The sequence below is a fragment of the Impatiens glandulifera genome, chromosome 7, assembly GCF_907164915.1.
Source record: "Impatiens glandulifera chromosome 7, dImpGla2.1, whole genome shotgun sequence".
Lineage (NCBI taxonomy): Eukaryota > Viridiplantae > Streptophyta > Magnoliopsida > Ericales > Balsaminaceae > Impatiens > Impatiens glandulifera.
In genome coordinates this window covers 46671921-46685418 of record NC_061868.1, presented here as the reverse complement: position 1 = coordinate 46685418, position 13498 = coordinate 46671921, and positions in this window count along the sequence as shown.

Sequence of the window (13498 nt, the reverse complement as noted above, 5' to 3'; positions counted from 1 at the left end):
TATTTAATTTACTATTCTATCCTTCTTTCACTAGTTTAAATAGTAACTCATGTTTTTAAATCAATTCACGTTAACATAATATATCATCATCATAGTTCAACATGAACAAATTGCTATTTAGTTTTATTTTGGTGTTAGCTCTTCTAGTTTCTCGTAAATTGATTTAACTTGTCTTTAATAAGATTCAAATAAAATACAATTATATAATAAGTGAAGAAAATGAAATTTAATAAATATATTTTTTTTTGCAGAGAACGTGGGTGAACAAACTTTAAAATGGCCTCCAGTTTCGAAATCGAAGTGCGAAGTTTATAGTGGCACTTTCAAAGGTCCCTGTTTCTTTTGGGAAGTGAAATGTAATAAAGATTGTCTGAAAGAAGGTCATTCTTTAGGTGGAACTTGCAACTTTGACAAATGCGTTTGTTGGGTACCATGTAAATAATTATGTACGAGAATTCTAAATAAATGAAATATTTTATGTTTACTTTATTTTGAGATTAAAGTTCTTCTTACTAAAATTGATACAAATAATATATCACTAGTTTTATAATTTTGGATTAAAGAAAATGAGTGATAAGAAAATAAATGGATTAGAATTTAGTCCAAGGCAATCCTAGAATTTGAATTGGAATACATTATATTGGAATTGAAATTGTTTCCTACACATAATGATATTCTCTTTTAGCTTAACGGAACAAAAAAAAAAAAAAAAAAGTAGATATCTCATCCTTTGTAAGGTCATGAGTTTAAGGATGTTCATGAGATCAATTTTAGTGTTATTTGAGTTTATAAGTTCAAGTTCTTCGATTTTTTTTAATTAATTTGAAAATAGAATCGACTTCGAATTTGATTTTTGGTTTGAATTCGATTTTTTTAACTTTATTACCAAATTAATATATAATTATTTAGTTATATGTAATAAATTGAAATTTGAATTAGAATGAAAAAAAAAAGTTTAAACTTGTCTGAATCATAGCATGTCTCTCTTTCTCAGCTTAATGAATTGGAATTTGAATCATAATCATACTCTTTTGAATAAAAATGAGTTAAAACTGTGTACTTTTTTGAAATATAAGAGTTTTCTTTTTCAGCTCAATGAAATGGATTTGGAATTTGAATTAGAATAAGAATTTCTAAATGAAAACGAGTTAAACCTATGTAGTTTTTTGAGTTTAAGTATTACAGGTAGCTACTATATATTACTCTGTTGTTTCTGTTTCAACTTTCAACTTTATTTTAAAAAATGAAGTCCTGACCTGATTGTATATAATGATTTCCTTTGCCAATTTGTAGAAGTTTAGGTTAGGCCAACAACAAGCCAAGAAACAGCTTGCACCATTAATCATTAATGATACATGATCAAAAACCATAACCAACAACACATTGGTCAGTCACATATATATTTCTTCTTCTAGATCGAAATTTCATTGAATTATTGATTTGCCACATGGGTTTCAGGCTTCCAGCGTGGAATATTGGCCGCGAAATGAGGAATTTTATTTTATTCAGATTGCTTATCAAATATGTAGATTGCTTTGAGTAAAATTATTAATTAGAGAATTGTTTAATGATATAATATTATTTTTTTGCTTAAATTAAAATTAAATGAACCACAAATCAATCCATGTAAAAAAAATATAAGACAAATAAATATAAATATAAATTTTTTTTTTTTTTTTTTTAAAGAATCAGTATTCAAAATTCTTATTTCGTTAAAATAGTTAAATTAATAAAATTAATATTTTTTAAGGCAAATTACCTGGGCGGCCCTCTAATTAATCCGATCTCACTTTTAGTTCTCAAAATAAATTTTAAAACAAATCGCCCCTTCAAGTTTTATATAGGTGATCAATGACCCTTCCATCAACTTTTAGGTTAAATATAACTGTTTAAACTTAATATATATATATATATATATATATATAAATATATATTATCTTTAATTATTATTTTTTATATTTATATATTATTATTATTATTATTATTAATTTTTATATAATAATATAATTATTAAATTTCTTTCTTATAGATAAAATATATATATTATTTATTTTTATTTAAATTTATATCTATATTTATAAAAATATATATATTATCTTTAATCATTTATATATATATATATCAATTTATATAATATATATTTTAAAAAATAACTTGAAGGCTAAAAATGAGGGTGACTTTACCATTACTCAATTACTTTAGATCCTCAAAATATTTTTAAAATATCTATTATATAAATATTATATATAAATTAATGGTTAAAGATAATATATATAAATATATAAATTATTTTAAAATTTATTTTATATAAATATAAATATACATATACATATGTATATGTATTGATAAAAATAAATAATATATATATTTTATCTATATATAAAAGATTTAATAATTATATAAATATAAAAATTAATAATAATATATATATATATTAATATTATATATATATAATCGATTTAATAATTATATATATATAATCTATTTAATAATTATATATATATAATAATAATTAAAGATAATATATAAAAAATAATATTTTAAGTTTAAACCGTTATGTTTAATAAAAAATTTGACGGAGGTCTACTGCTGCTGACCTTTTTAAAATTTGAAGGGACAATTTGTTAAAAAAATAATTTGAAGAGCTGAAAGTGAGCGATTGAAGTAATTAGAGGACCGTCCAAATAATATCTTCTTTTTTATAAATGTCATTTATATAATTTTACGGAGTTTAAAATTGTTAAAACAAATTTTGTATAACTTTAATACTAAATGTGAAGTTAAAAAGAAGATATCCAAAACTAAGTTAGCCTAAATAAAAAAGAAAATAAAAGAAAAAAAGAAAAAGAGATTTAATTTCACACCAAGCCAAAACTATTAATATATGAAAGTATTTATATTATGGATATTTTAACTAAAATTAGAGGGCAAAACTCATATCATCAAAATCATTACGCATTAATGAATTATAATTTTTTTTTATTTAAACTAGCATGTATTTCGTGTATTTGGATATAAAAATTGAGAAAAAAAATTACGATAAAAATGTGATAGCATTTTTAATTTACTATCATATATATAAATTAACCATATCTCTCAACCCGGCAATCCGGACACTTTGAAAATTAAGCATCATTATATATATATATATATATATATATATATATATATATATATATATATATATATATATATATATATATATATATATATATATATAAATAAATTAGTTAGTTAAAAATTGAACTTATAATATTAAAACGTCTCGCGTTCATCATATTTGGTGTTGAATTTAAAATATAAAGTCTTATTAGTCTAATTAGTTAAAGGGTTATACTTGTTTTTGTTATGTTACGAGTTCGAAACATACATATAACATTTTTAATTTTATTTTTAACCGTTTTAAGTTTATGGAGGGTCAACCCACAATCCAACCCAAATATCAATTTACTCTCACATATATATCCAAATTAACCACAGCTCTCGACCCGACAATCCGAACAATTTGAAAATTAAGCATCTTTCCGTGCGATACACACGGATAATAATAAAAACAAAATAAATTAAAAAAATTATAATAATATCTATTCAATGTTTAAAATTCTTAATAAATCATGAATTATATATTAAAATAAAAAATATAACGCTTTCATTCCACATTTTATTCATTTCGGTAAAACTACATATTTTCTCACATGTTTCATTACATATTTTTTTCTGAATGAATCTCTCATCTCGTGACTTTACACTTTCACTTTGTCAATCAAATATTTGATTCATATGTTTTAATAATTAGCATCGTGACCTCACACTTTGGTCAATCAAATATTTGATTTATATTTGTTTAACCACTTTCAAATGATACCGGTTTATTATCCATCGGTAAACCATATCTCAATCACACTTGGTTAAATGTTGTACTTGTTTTGTTAGGTTGTAAGTTCGAAACATACAAATAATATTTTTAATTTTATTTTTAACCGTTTTAAGTTTATGGACGGGTCAACCCACAATCCGACCCAGATATCCATTTACTCTCACATAAATATCCAAATTAACCACAACTCTCGACCTGACAATCCGGACACTTTAAAAATTAAGCATTATTATATATATATATATATATATAGATTAGTTAGTTAAAAATTTGAACTTTATTGTTAAAATTTCTCGCGTTCATCAAATTTGGTGTTGAATCTTAAATATAAAGTGTTGTTATCTTAGTTGGTTAAAGGGTTGTACTTGTTTTGTTAGGTTGCAAGTTTGAAACATATAAATAGCATTTTTAATTTTATTTTTAACCGTTTTAAGTTTATGGGCAGGTCAACCCATAATCTGACCCAAGTATCCATTTACTCTCACATAAATATCCAAATTAACCACAACTCTCGACCCGGCAATCCGAACACTTTAAAAATTAAGTATCATTATATATATACAGATTAGTTAGTTAAAAATTTGAACTTTTATTGTTAAAATGTCTCGCGTTCATCAAATTTGGTGTTGAATCTTAATTATAAAGTGTTGTTAGCCTAGTTGGTTAAAGAGTGTACTTGTTTGGTTAGGTTGCAAGTTCAAAACATATAAATAGCATTTTTAATTTTATTTTTAATCCTTTTAAGTTTATGGGCGGGTCAACCCACAATCCGATTCAAGTATCCATTTACTCTCACATAAATATCTAAATTAATCATAACTCGACCCGACAATCCGAACATTTTAAAAATTAAGTATCACTATATATATATAGATTAGTTAGTTAAAAATTTGAAATTTTATTGTTAAAATGTCTTGCGTTCATCAAATTTGGTGTTGAATCTTAAATATAAAGTGTTGTTAACTTAGTTTGTTAAAGGTTATACTTGTTTTGTTAGGTTGCAAGTTTGAAACATATAAATAACAATTTTATTTTTATTTTTAACCATTTTAAGTTTATGGGTGGGTCAACCCACAATCCGACTCAAGTATCTATTTACTCTCACATAAATATCCAAATTAACCACAACTCTCGACCCGAAAATTCAGACACTTTAAAAATTAAGCATCATTATATATATACAGATTAGTTAGTTAAAAATTTGAACTTTTATTGTTAAATTGTCTTGCGTTCATCAAATTTGATGTTGAATCTTAAATATAAAGTGTTGTTAGCTTAATTGGTTAAAGGGTTGTATTTATTTTGTTAGGTTGCAAGTTCGAAACATATAAATAGAATTTTTAATTTTATTTTTAACCGTTTTAAGTTTATAGGCGGATCAACTCACAATCCGACCTAAATATCTATTTACTCTCACATAAATATCCAAATTAACCACAACTCTCGACCCGACAATCCAGACACTTTAAAAATTAAGCATCATTATATATATACAGATTAGTTAGTTAAAAATTTGAACTTTTATTGTTAAAATGTCTCGCATTTATCAAATTTGGTATTGAATCTTAAATATAAAGTGTTGTTAGCCTAGTTGGTTAAATGGTTGTACTTGTTTTGTTAAGTTGCAAGTTTTAAACATAATAAAAAGCATTTTTAATTTTATTTTTAATTGTTTTAAGTTTATGGGCGGGTCAACCCACAATCCGACCCAAGTATCCATTTACTCTCACATAAATATCCAAATTAACCACAACTCTCGACCCGACAATTCAGTCACTTTAAAAATTAAGCATCATTATATATATACAGATTAATTAGTTAAAAAGTTGAACTTATATTGTTAAAACGTTCCGCGTTCATAAAAATTGATGTTGAATTTAAAATATAAAGTCTCATTAGCCTAGTTGGTTAAAGGGTTTTACTTTTTTTTGTTAGGTTACGAGTTCGTAACATACATATAGTATTTTTAATTTTATTTTTAACCGTTTTAAGTTTATGGGCGGATCAATCCACAATCCGACCCAAGTATCAATTTACTCTCACATATATATTCAAATTAACCACAGCTCTCGACCCGACGATCTAGACACTTTGAAAATTAAGCATCATTATATATATATATAGAAGGGTTGTACTTGTTTTGTTAGGTTGTGAGTTCAAAACATGCATATAGTATTTTTAATTTTATTTTTCACCGTTTGAAGTTTATGGGCGGGTCAAACCACAATCCAACCCAAGTTTATCCATTTACTCTCACATATATATCTAAATTAATCACAACTCTCGAACCGACAATCCAGACAAATTGAAAATTAAGCATCATTATATATATATATTAGTTAGTTAAAAAGTTGAACTTATATTGTTAAAACGTCTCGCGTTCTTCAAATTTGGTGTTGAATTTAAAATATAAAGTCTTATTAGCCTAGTTGGTTAACGGGTTGTATTTGTTTTGTGAGTTTACAAGTTTGAAACATATTTATATCATTTTTAATTTTATTTTTAACCGTTTTAAGTTTATGGGCGGGTCAACCCACAATCCGACCCAGATATTCATTCACTCTCATATATATATCAAAATTAATCACAGTTCTCGACCCGACAATCTAGATACTTTGAAAATTAAGCATCATTATATATATAAAGATTAGTTAGTTAAAAAGTTGAAGTTATATTGTTAAAACGTCCCGCATTTATCAAATTTGGTGTTGAATTTAAAAATATAAAGTTTTATTAGTTTAGTTGGTTAAAGAGTTGTACTTGTTTTTGTTAAGTTGCGAGTTCGAAACAAACCTATATCATTTTTAATTTTATCTTTAACCGTTTCAAGTTTATGAGCGGGTCAACTCACAATCCAATTCAAGTATCCATTTATTCTCACATAAATATCCAAATTAACCACAGTTCTCGACCCGGCTATCCGAAGACTTTGAAAATTAAAAATCATTATATATATAGATGGTATATTTCCTTTAATTTTTTTTAACCATTAATTTGTAATTTAATAAAAAAAATATAACTACATTAACTATATTTTAATTTTAAATTCCTCATCTTTAAATTTAAACTTTTTATTCAAGAAATTTTTATTAATAGATTGTAAATACTTACATATCAATTAAAATTTTGAATTCCTTATCTATCACTCTTAGTATCACCCCAAGTTCACTTTAAATAGTACTTCATTTCATATTTATTATTAATTCACTAAAATTTAAATAATTTGTATATATATATAAAAAAAAAATAATTATTGCTAAAAAATTTCATTATATATCAACATCAGTTTTTCATTATGTGTTAACTTTTATTATTTTTAGTAAATTGTTTAATACAATTTTAATAAAATTTAGTTGAAAAGATTTTAAATAATTTTTGACAGTTTTGAAATTAATTATAAAAATAACTAATTTGTTAAATAATTTTTAAATTTGTTAAATCAAAATAAAATATAATTTTTTTAAAATCAGTATTTAAATTAATTATTAAAATTAATTAATTTAAAAGATTATTTATTTAAAATAGGATCGTCAATTGTTTTTTAAAATCAGTAAAATGTGTACGTGTACAAACGTATTTTTCACTAAAATTTCGTTTAATTTGAAGTTTGGTTATATTCAAGAAAGAGCTTTCGCGATTTATCCTTCGTACCCATTTTAAAAATTTGAACTTTTATTGTTAAATTGTCTTTTGAAAATTGGTTGTATAACGTTTTATTTAACCAGTTATTCTTTCGGTCCTAGACATGCACATGTTTTTGTGTATTTAAAAATTGTAACAATAATATATAAATACTTGTACATGTTGCTGGCAATAACTGGGGAAAATACCTAAAGAATATCAGTATTTTGGAAATTGAAAAATGCAACCAATTAGGCCCTAAGAGCGATGTCCCCGGTCCTAGGTGCGTTTTCATCGTTCGGGGGTCAAGACCCTCGTTCCTAGATCGGGAGTCCCTCGGTCGGGGTCAATATTCTTAGTTAGGGTGCGAAAGCCACTAGTCCTTGGTTCGGGAGTTCTCGATCGGGTGTGAGACTCCTCGGTCCAAAGTTCGGTTTCTTGGTCAAATGTAAAAATCCTCGGTCTTGGTTGAAAAACGTCGATCGAATCTCTCGGTCCTAGCTAAAAAGCATTGGTCAGACCAAGAGGTCAGACCTCTCGGTCAAAATTGTAGGCTTGAGAGGTTATCTCTTGCCTTCGGATTCATCAAAGGAGGCTATTTATAGCCTCATGAAGTCAGTTGATCATGAAAGTGGGCTTGAATTAATCAAACACCCATGATGGTGTTTTGGTTGTTTTTTCGGCTAGTTTTCGATATAGATCAAAATTACAATCTTAGATGTATGGAAAATGATGGTGATTATTTCACTTTTTGAATGGGGTTAAACCATCTAGAACGATGAAATTCTATCTTTCAGAAATCTTATAAATCATCTACTTTCTTATTTATTATAAAAAAACTTATAACTACCCTATATATATATATATATATATATATATATATATATATATATATATATATATATATATATATACTTTCATTTTTAATATTATCTGTAAATTCTATATCTTATTTTTAAATTAAATTAATTTAAAATTTTAAACTTTAATATTTACCTTGTAAAAAAATTACAATTGATTATCCAAGAAATCTTTTATAGATTATAAATATCAACATAGGTTTAATTAAATAGTTAGATTATAATAACGCAGTGAAAGATTTGAATTACTTATCTAATTAGTTAGATTATAATAATATAGTGAAAGATTTGAATTACTTATCTAATTAATCCTAAATTCACTTTAAATAGTGTTTTCAATCTTTTTATCAATTCACTTTAATTTACATTAGTTTTATAAGTAATTTGTTAACATATTATTAGATTAACATGAACAAATTACTTTTCACTTTTATTTTGGTGTTAGCTTTTCTTCTTGCTCGTAAGTTTATTTAATATGATTTTCATAAGTTTCAATTTTAACAATTATATAACTAGCAAATTAAATAATATTTATTATGTTTTTTTTTTTCAGAACATGATCAAGTAGTGTCACTACCACCTTGTAGAGCTTATAGTAGCACTTTTAAAGGTGTGTGTCTATGGGACCCAAATTGCTGGAAACATTGCATACATGAAGGTCATATATCTGGAGAATGTAATTTCAAATTTCAATGCATTTGTTTGTTACCATGTAAGCCCGACAATCCCCCAATTCGTGCTCTATAAATGTACTATTGTATTAATTACGATTATGAATAATTTTGTATGGAAATAAATAAATTATAATAAAAGAAATTTTTTGCTTATTTAATTTTGAAATTAAAGTTATTATTTTAAATTTGCTTTAACATTTAAATCAAGTCTATAATATATATATATATATATATATATATATATATATATATATATATATATATATATATATATATATATATATATATATATATATATATATATATATATATATATATATTTATATATAACGCTTAAATTTTAAAAATACTCTAGATTAACGGGTCCTCGCACCATAGTGAACGACCCACTTTATAAGATAAAATAGACCGGGTTAAAGAATCTATTAACTTACGAATCATACAAACGGGTTATGAAATAATATAAAATATCACCAACTAAAAATATAAATTAAAGTAGATAAGAAATCTTATTTAAATTATTATTATATTTATTAAATTAATTTTTAAATAATTTTTAAATTTTAATTAAAATATAAATTTTTTATTTTCTCTCCATAATATATAAAATTTGAAAAAATCTAGAAAGCTCAAGCAATGGCGTATTTTCTAAAAATTCGGATTGAAGGCTTGAGAGGTTATCTCTTGCCTTCGGATCCATCAAAGGAGGCTATTTATAGCCTCATGAAGTTAGTTGATCATGAAAGTGGGCTTGAATTAAACAAGCACCCATGATGGTGTTTTGGTTGTTTTTCCGGCTAGTTTTCGATATAGATCATAATTACCCTATTAGATGTATGAAAAATAATGGTGATCATTTCACTTTTTGAATGGGGTTAAACCATCCTGAACGATGAAATTCTATCTTTGAGAAATCTTATAAATCATCTACTTTCTTATTTAATATAAAAAAACTTATAACTACCACACATACATATACATATATATATATATATATATATATATATATACTTTCATTTTTAATATTATCTGTAAATTCTATATCTTATTTTTTAAATTAATTTAAAATTTTAAACTTTAATATTTACCTTTTAAAAAAATTACAATTGATTATCCAAGAAATCTTTTATAGATTATAAATATCAACATATGTTTAATTAAATAGTTAGATTATAATAACATAGTGAAAGATTTGAATTACTTATCTAATTAGTTAGATTATAATAATATAATGAAACATTTGAATTACTTATCTAATTAATCATAAATTCACTTTAAATAGTTTTTTCAATCTTTTTATCAATTCACTTTAATTTACATTAGTTTTATAAATAATTTGTTAACATATTATTAGATCAACATGAACAAATTACTTTTCACTTTTATTTTGGTGTTAGCTTTTCTTCTTGCTCGTAAATTTATTTTATATGATTTTCATACGTTTCAATTTTAACAATTATATAACTAGCAAATTTAATAATATTTATTATGTTTTTTTTTCGGAACACGATCAAGTAGTGTTACTACCACTTGTTGAACTTATACTAGCACTTTTAAAGGTGTGTCTGACCCAAATTGCTGGAAACATTGCATACATGAAGGTCATATATCTGGAGAATGTAGTTTCAAATTTCAATGCATTTGTTTGTTACCATGTAGACAATCCCCAAAAATTCGTGCTCTATAAATGTATTATTGTATTAATTACGATTATGAATAATTTTGTATGAAAATAAATAAATTATAGTAAAAAACATTTTTTCATGCTTATTTAATTTTGAAATTAAAGTTATTATTTTAAATTTGCTTTAACATTTAAATAAAGTCTATAATATATATATATATATATATATATATAACGCTTAGATTTATAAGAAATTTTAGATTAACGGATCCTCGCACCATAGTGAACAACCCACTTTATAAGATAAAATGGACCGGGTTAAAGAATCTATTAACTTACGAATCGTACAAACGGGTTATGAAATAATATAAAATATCATCAACTAAAAATATAAATTAAAGTAGATAAGATATTTTATTTAAATTATTATTCTTCATATTTATTAAATTGATTTTAAAATAATTTTTAAATTTTGATTAAAATATAAATTTTTTATTTCTCTCCATATTTATCATATACATTATTATTTTAACTCTTTTTTATTTTAATATAATTATCTATTAAAATTTAAAAATACTTTTACCTTTAGCTTATACAAATATTTTACCTTAGTCTTTAATTAAAATTTAAAATAATTTATTAAAAAAATAATTTTATACCTTATATAATTAATTAATTTTCTTTTATTCATTCTATTTTTTATCTATTATTTTATTATTTTAACTTGATGATTAATTTAATATAATAATATATTAAATTTTGAAAATATTTATAATTTAGTTTTTAATTCAAATTCCAAATAATTTATTAAAATAAAATTTTTATACTTTCTTTTCATATTTATTATTTATACAATTAATTAATTTTCTTTTATTTATTATATATTTTATCTACTATTTATTAACCATGGTTAAATATATATACATATATAACTATCCATATTTATTATATGCATCATTATTTTTTTTCATTTTTTAAATTTAAAATAATTATATATTAAAATTTTAAAATATTTTTACTTTAGTTTTAATTTTATTTTACAACTATTTTATTAAAAAAATAATTTTATACATTTTTTTTGCATATTTATTATTTATATAATTAATTAATTCTTTTATTTATTATATATTTTATCTATTGTTAATAAATACATGCATAATATAACGATTAAATATTTATACATGCATAAAATTTTAAATTAAATTCAACAATCCAAAATGATATAGTGGTTAAAATATTCACATTTCATATTTGAGACCAGAGTTTGAGCCTCAATTGATTCAAATTTATAAATTTTAAAATAAAAGTGACGATGCAGGGATGGAAGAATGATGGTTCGTATTGAGAGTGAATGAATACTTGTATGTATGAATTTGTGTGGACGAGAATGTCAAAAGTAAGAGTAAGATGACATATGTGAGCCCTTACGTAAATACGTGTGTGAATTTGTGGTTGATGGGAAAGACCAAAAATAATGGTAAGATGGCATATGTGAGGCCCTAAATAAACGCGCGTATGTGAATTTGTGATTGATAGTGAAGGTCAAAAGTAATGGTTTAAAATATTTGTTAACTCGTGAATCATACAAACGTGTTATGAAATAATATGAAAAGTCACCAACTAAAAAATTAAAGAAAATTAAAGTAGATGAGAACTTTTTTTTTAGATTATTAGTCTCCATTGATTTTAAAATAATTTTTTAGTTTTGATTAAAATATATATTTTATATTCTCTCCATATTTATTATATACATCATTATTTTATTTATTTTTAAATTGATATAATTATATATTAAAATTTAAAAATATTTTACTTAGTCTTTAATTAAAAATTTTAAATAATTTTATACTTTATATAATTAATTAATTTTAATTTAATTATTATATCTTTTATCTATTATTTCATTATTTTAATATTGTTTTTTATTAATTTAATATAATTATATATTAAATTTTAAAAATATTTTTACATTAGTATTAATTTAAAATTTCCTTAATTTATTAAAAAAATTATTTTTTATACTTTTCCATCATATTTATTATATATCCAATTAATTAACTTTTTATTCATTATATATTTTATTTATAATTCATTAACAATAATTAAATATATACACGCTAGCATAACTCCATATTTATTATATTCACCATTATTTTAATTCTTTTTTTATTTAATATAATTATATATTAGATAATGAGAAATCAATTAAAGAATGCTTAAATTGATGTCACAATATTTGTAGGTTAAAATTTATTTTTGGTAGAATATTAGTTTTTTTTTAAAATTAAAATTTGAATTTATTTTTATTTAACCATTATCAATATTATTTTTTAAAGATAAGACATTATAGCATGTGTGAGTCATAATTTGAGGGATGAGAAATTATGGTTCGAATTGAAAGAGTGAGTGTTAATCATGAGATTAATAATACGAGATCTATACAAAATGTTTAAAGTGAAGTCTAATGAAAGATAATTAGAGATTATTTCAACTTTAAAGTGAGATCACAAATAAGTAGAAATATATTTTATATAATATTAGTTTTTATAAAATAAAATTTAATCATATTATTATTATTATTTTTTATAAAATGATAGACATTTTATAATAAAAATGTATCAATTAACTAACATTTTACCGAACCCAAAAATTAGTAATGAGCGAGAGTAAAATGTCGTTACAAAATGATCGAAGTGAAATAACGAGTAATATAAGGTTACTTGAGAAATGTTTGAAATGATGTCACAAAATAGTTAAGTTAACAAAATTGATATTTTTTTTTTATAAATATCATTTATATAATAATTTAACAGAGTTTGAAATTGTTAAGACAAACATAATT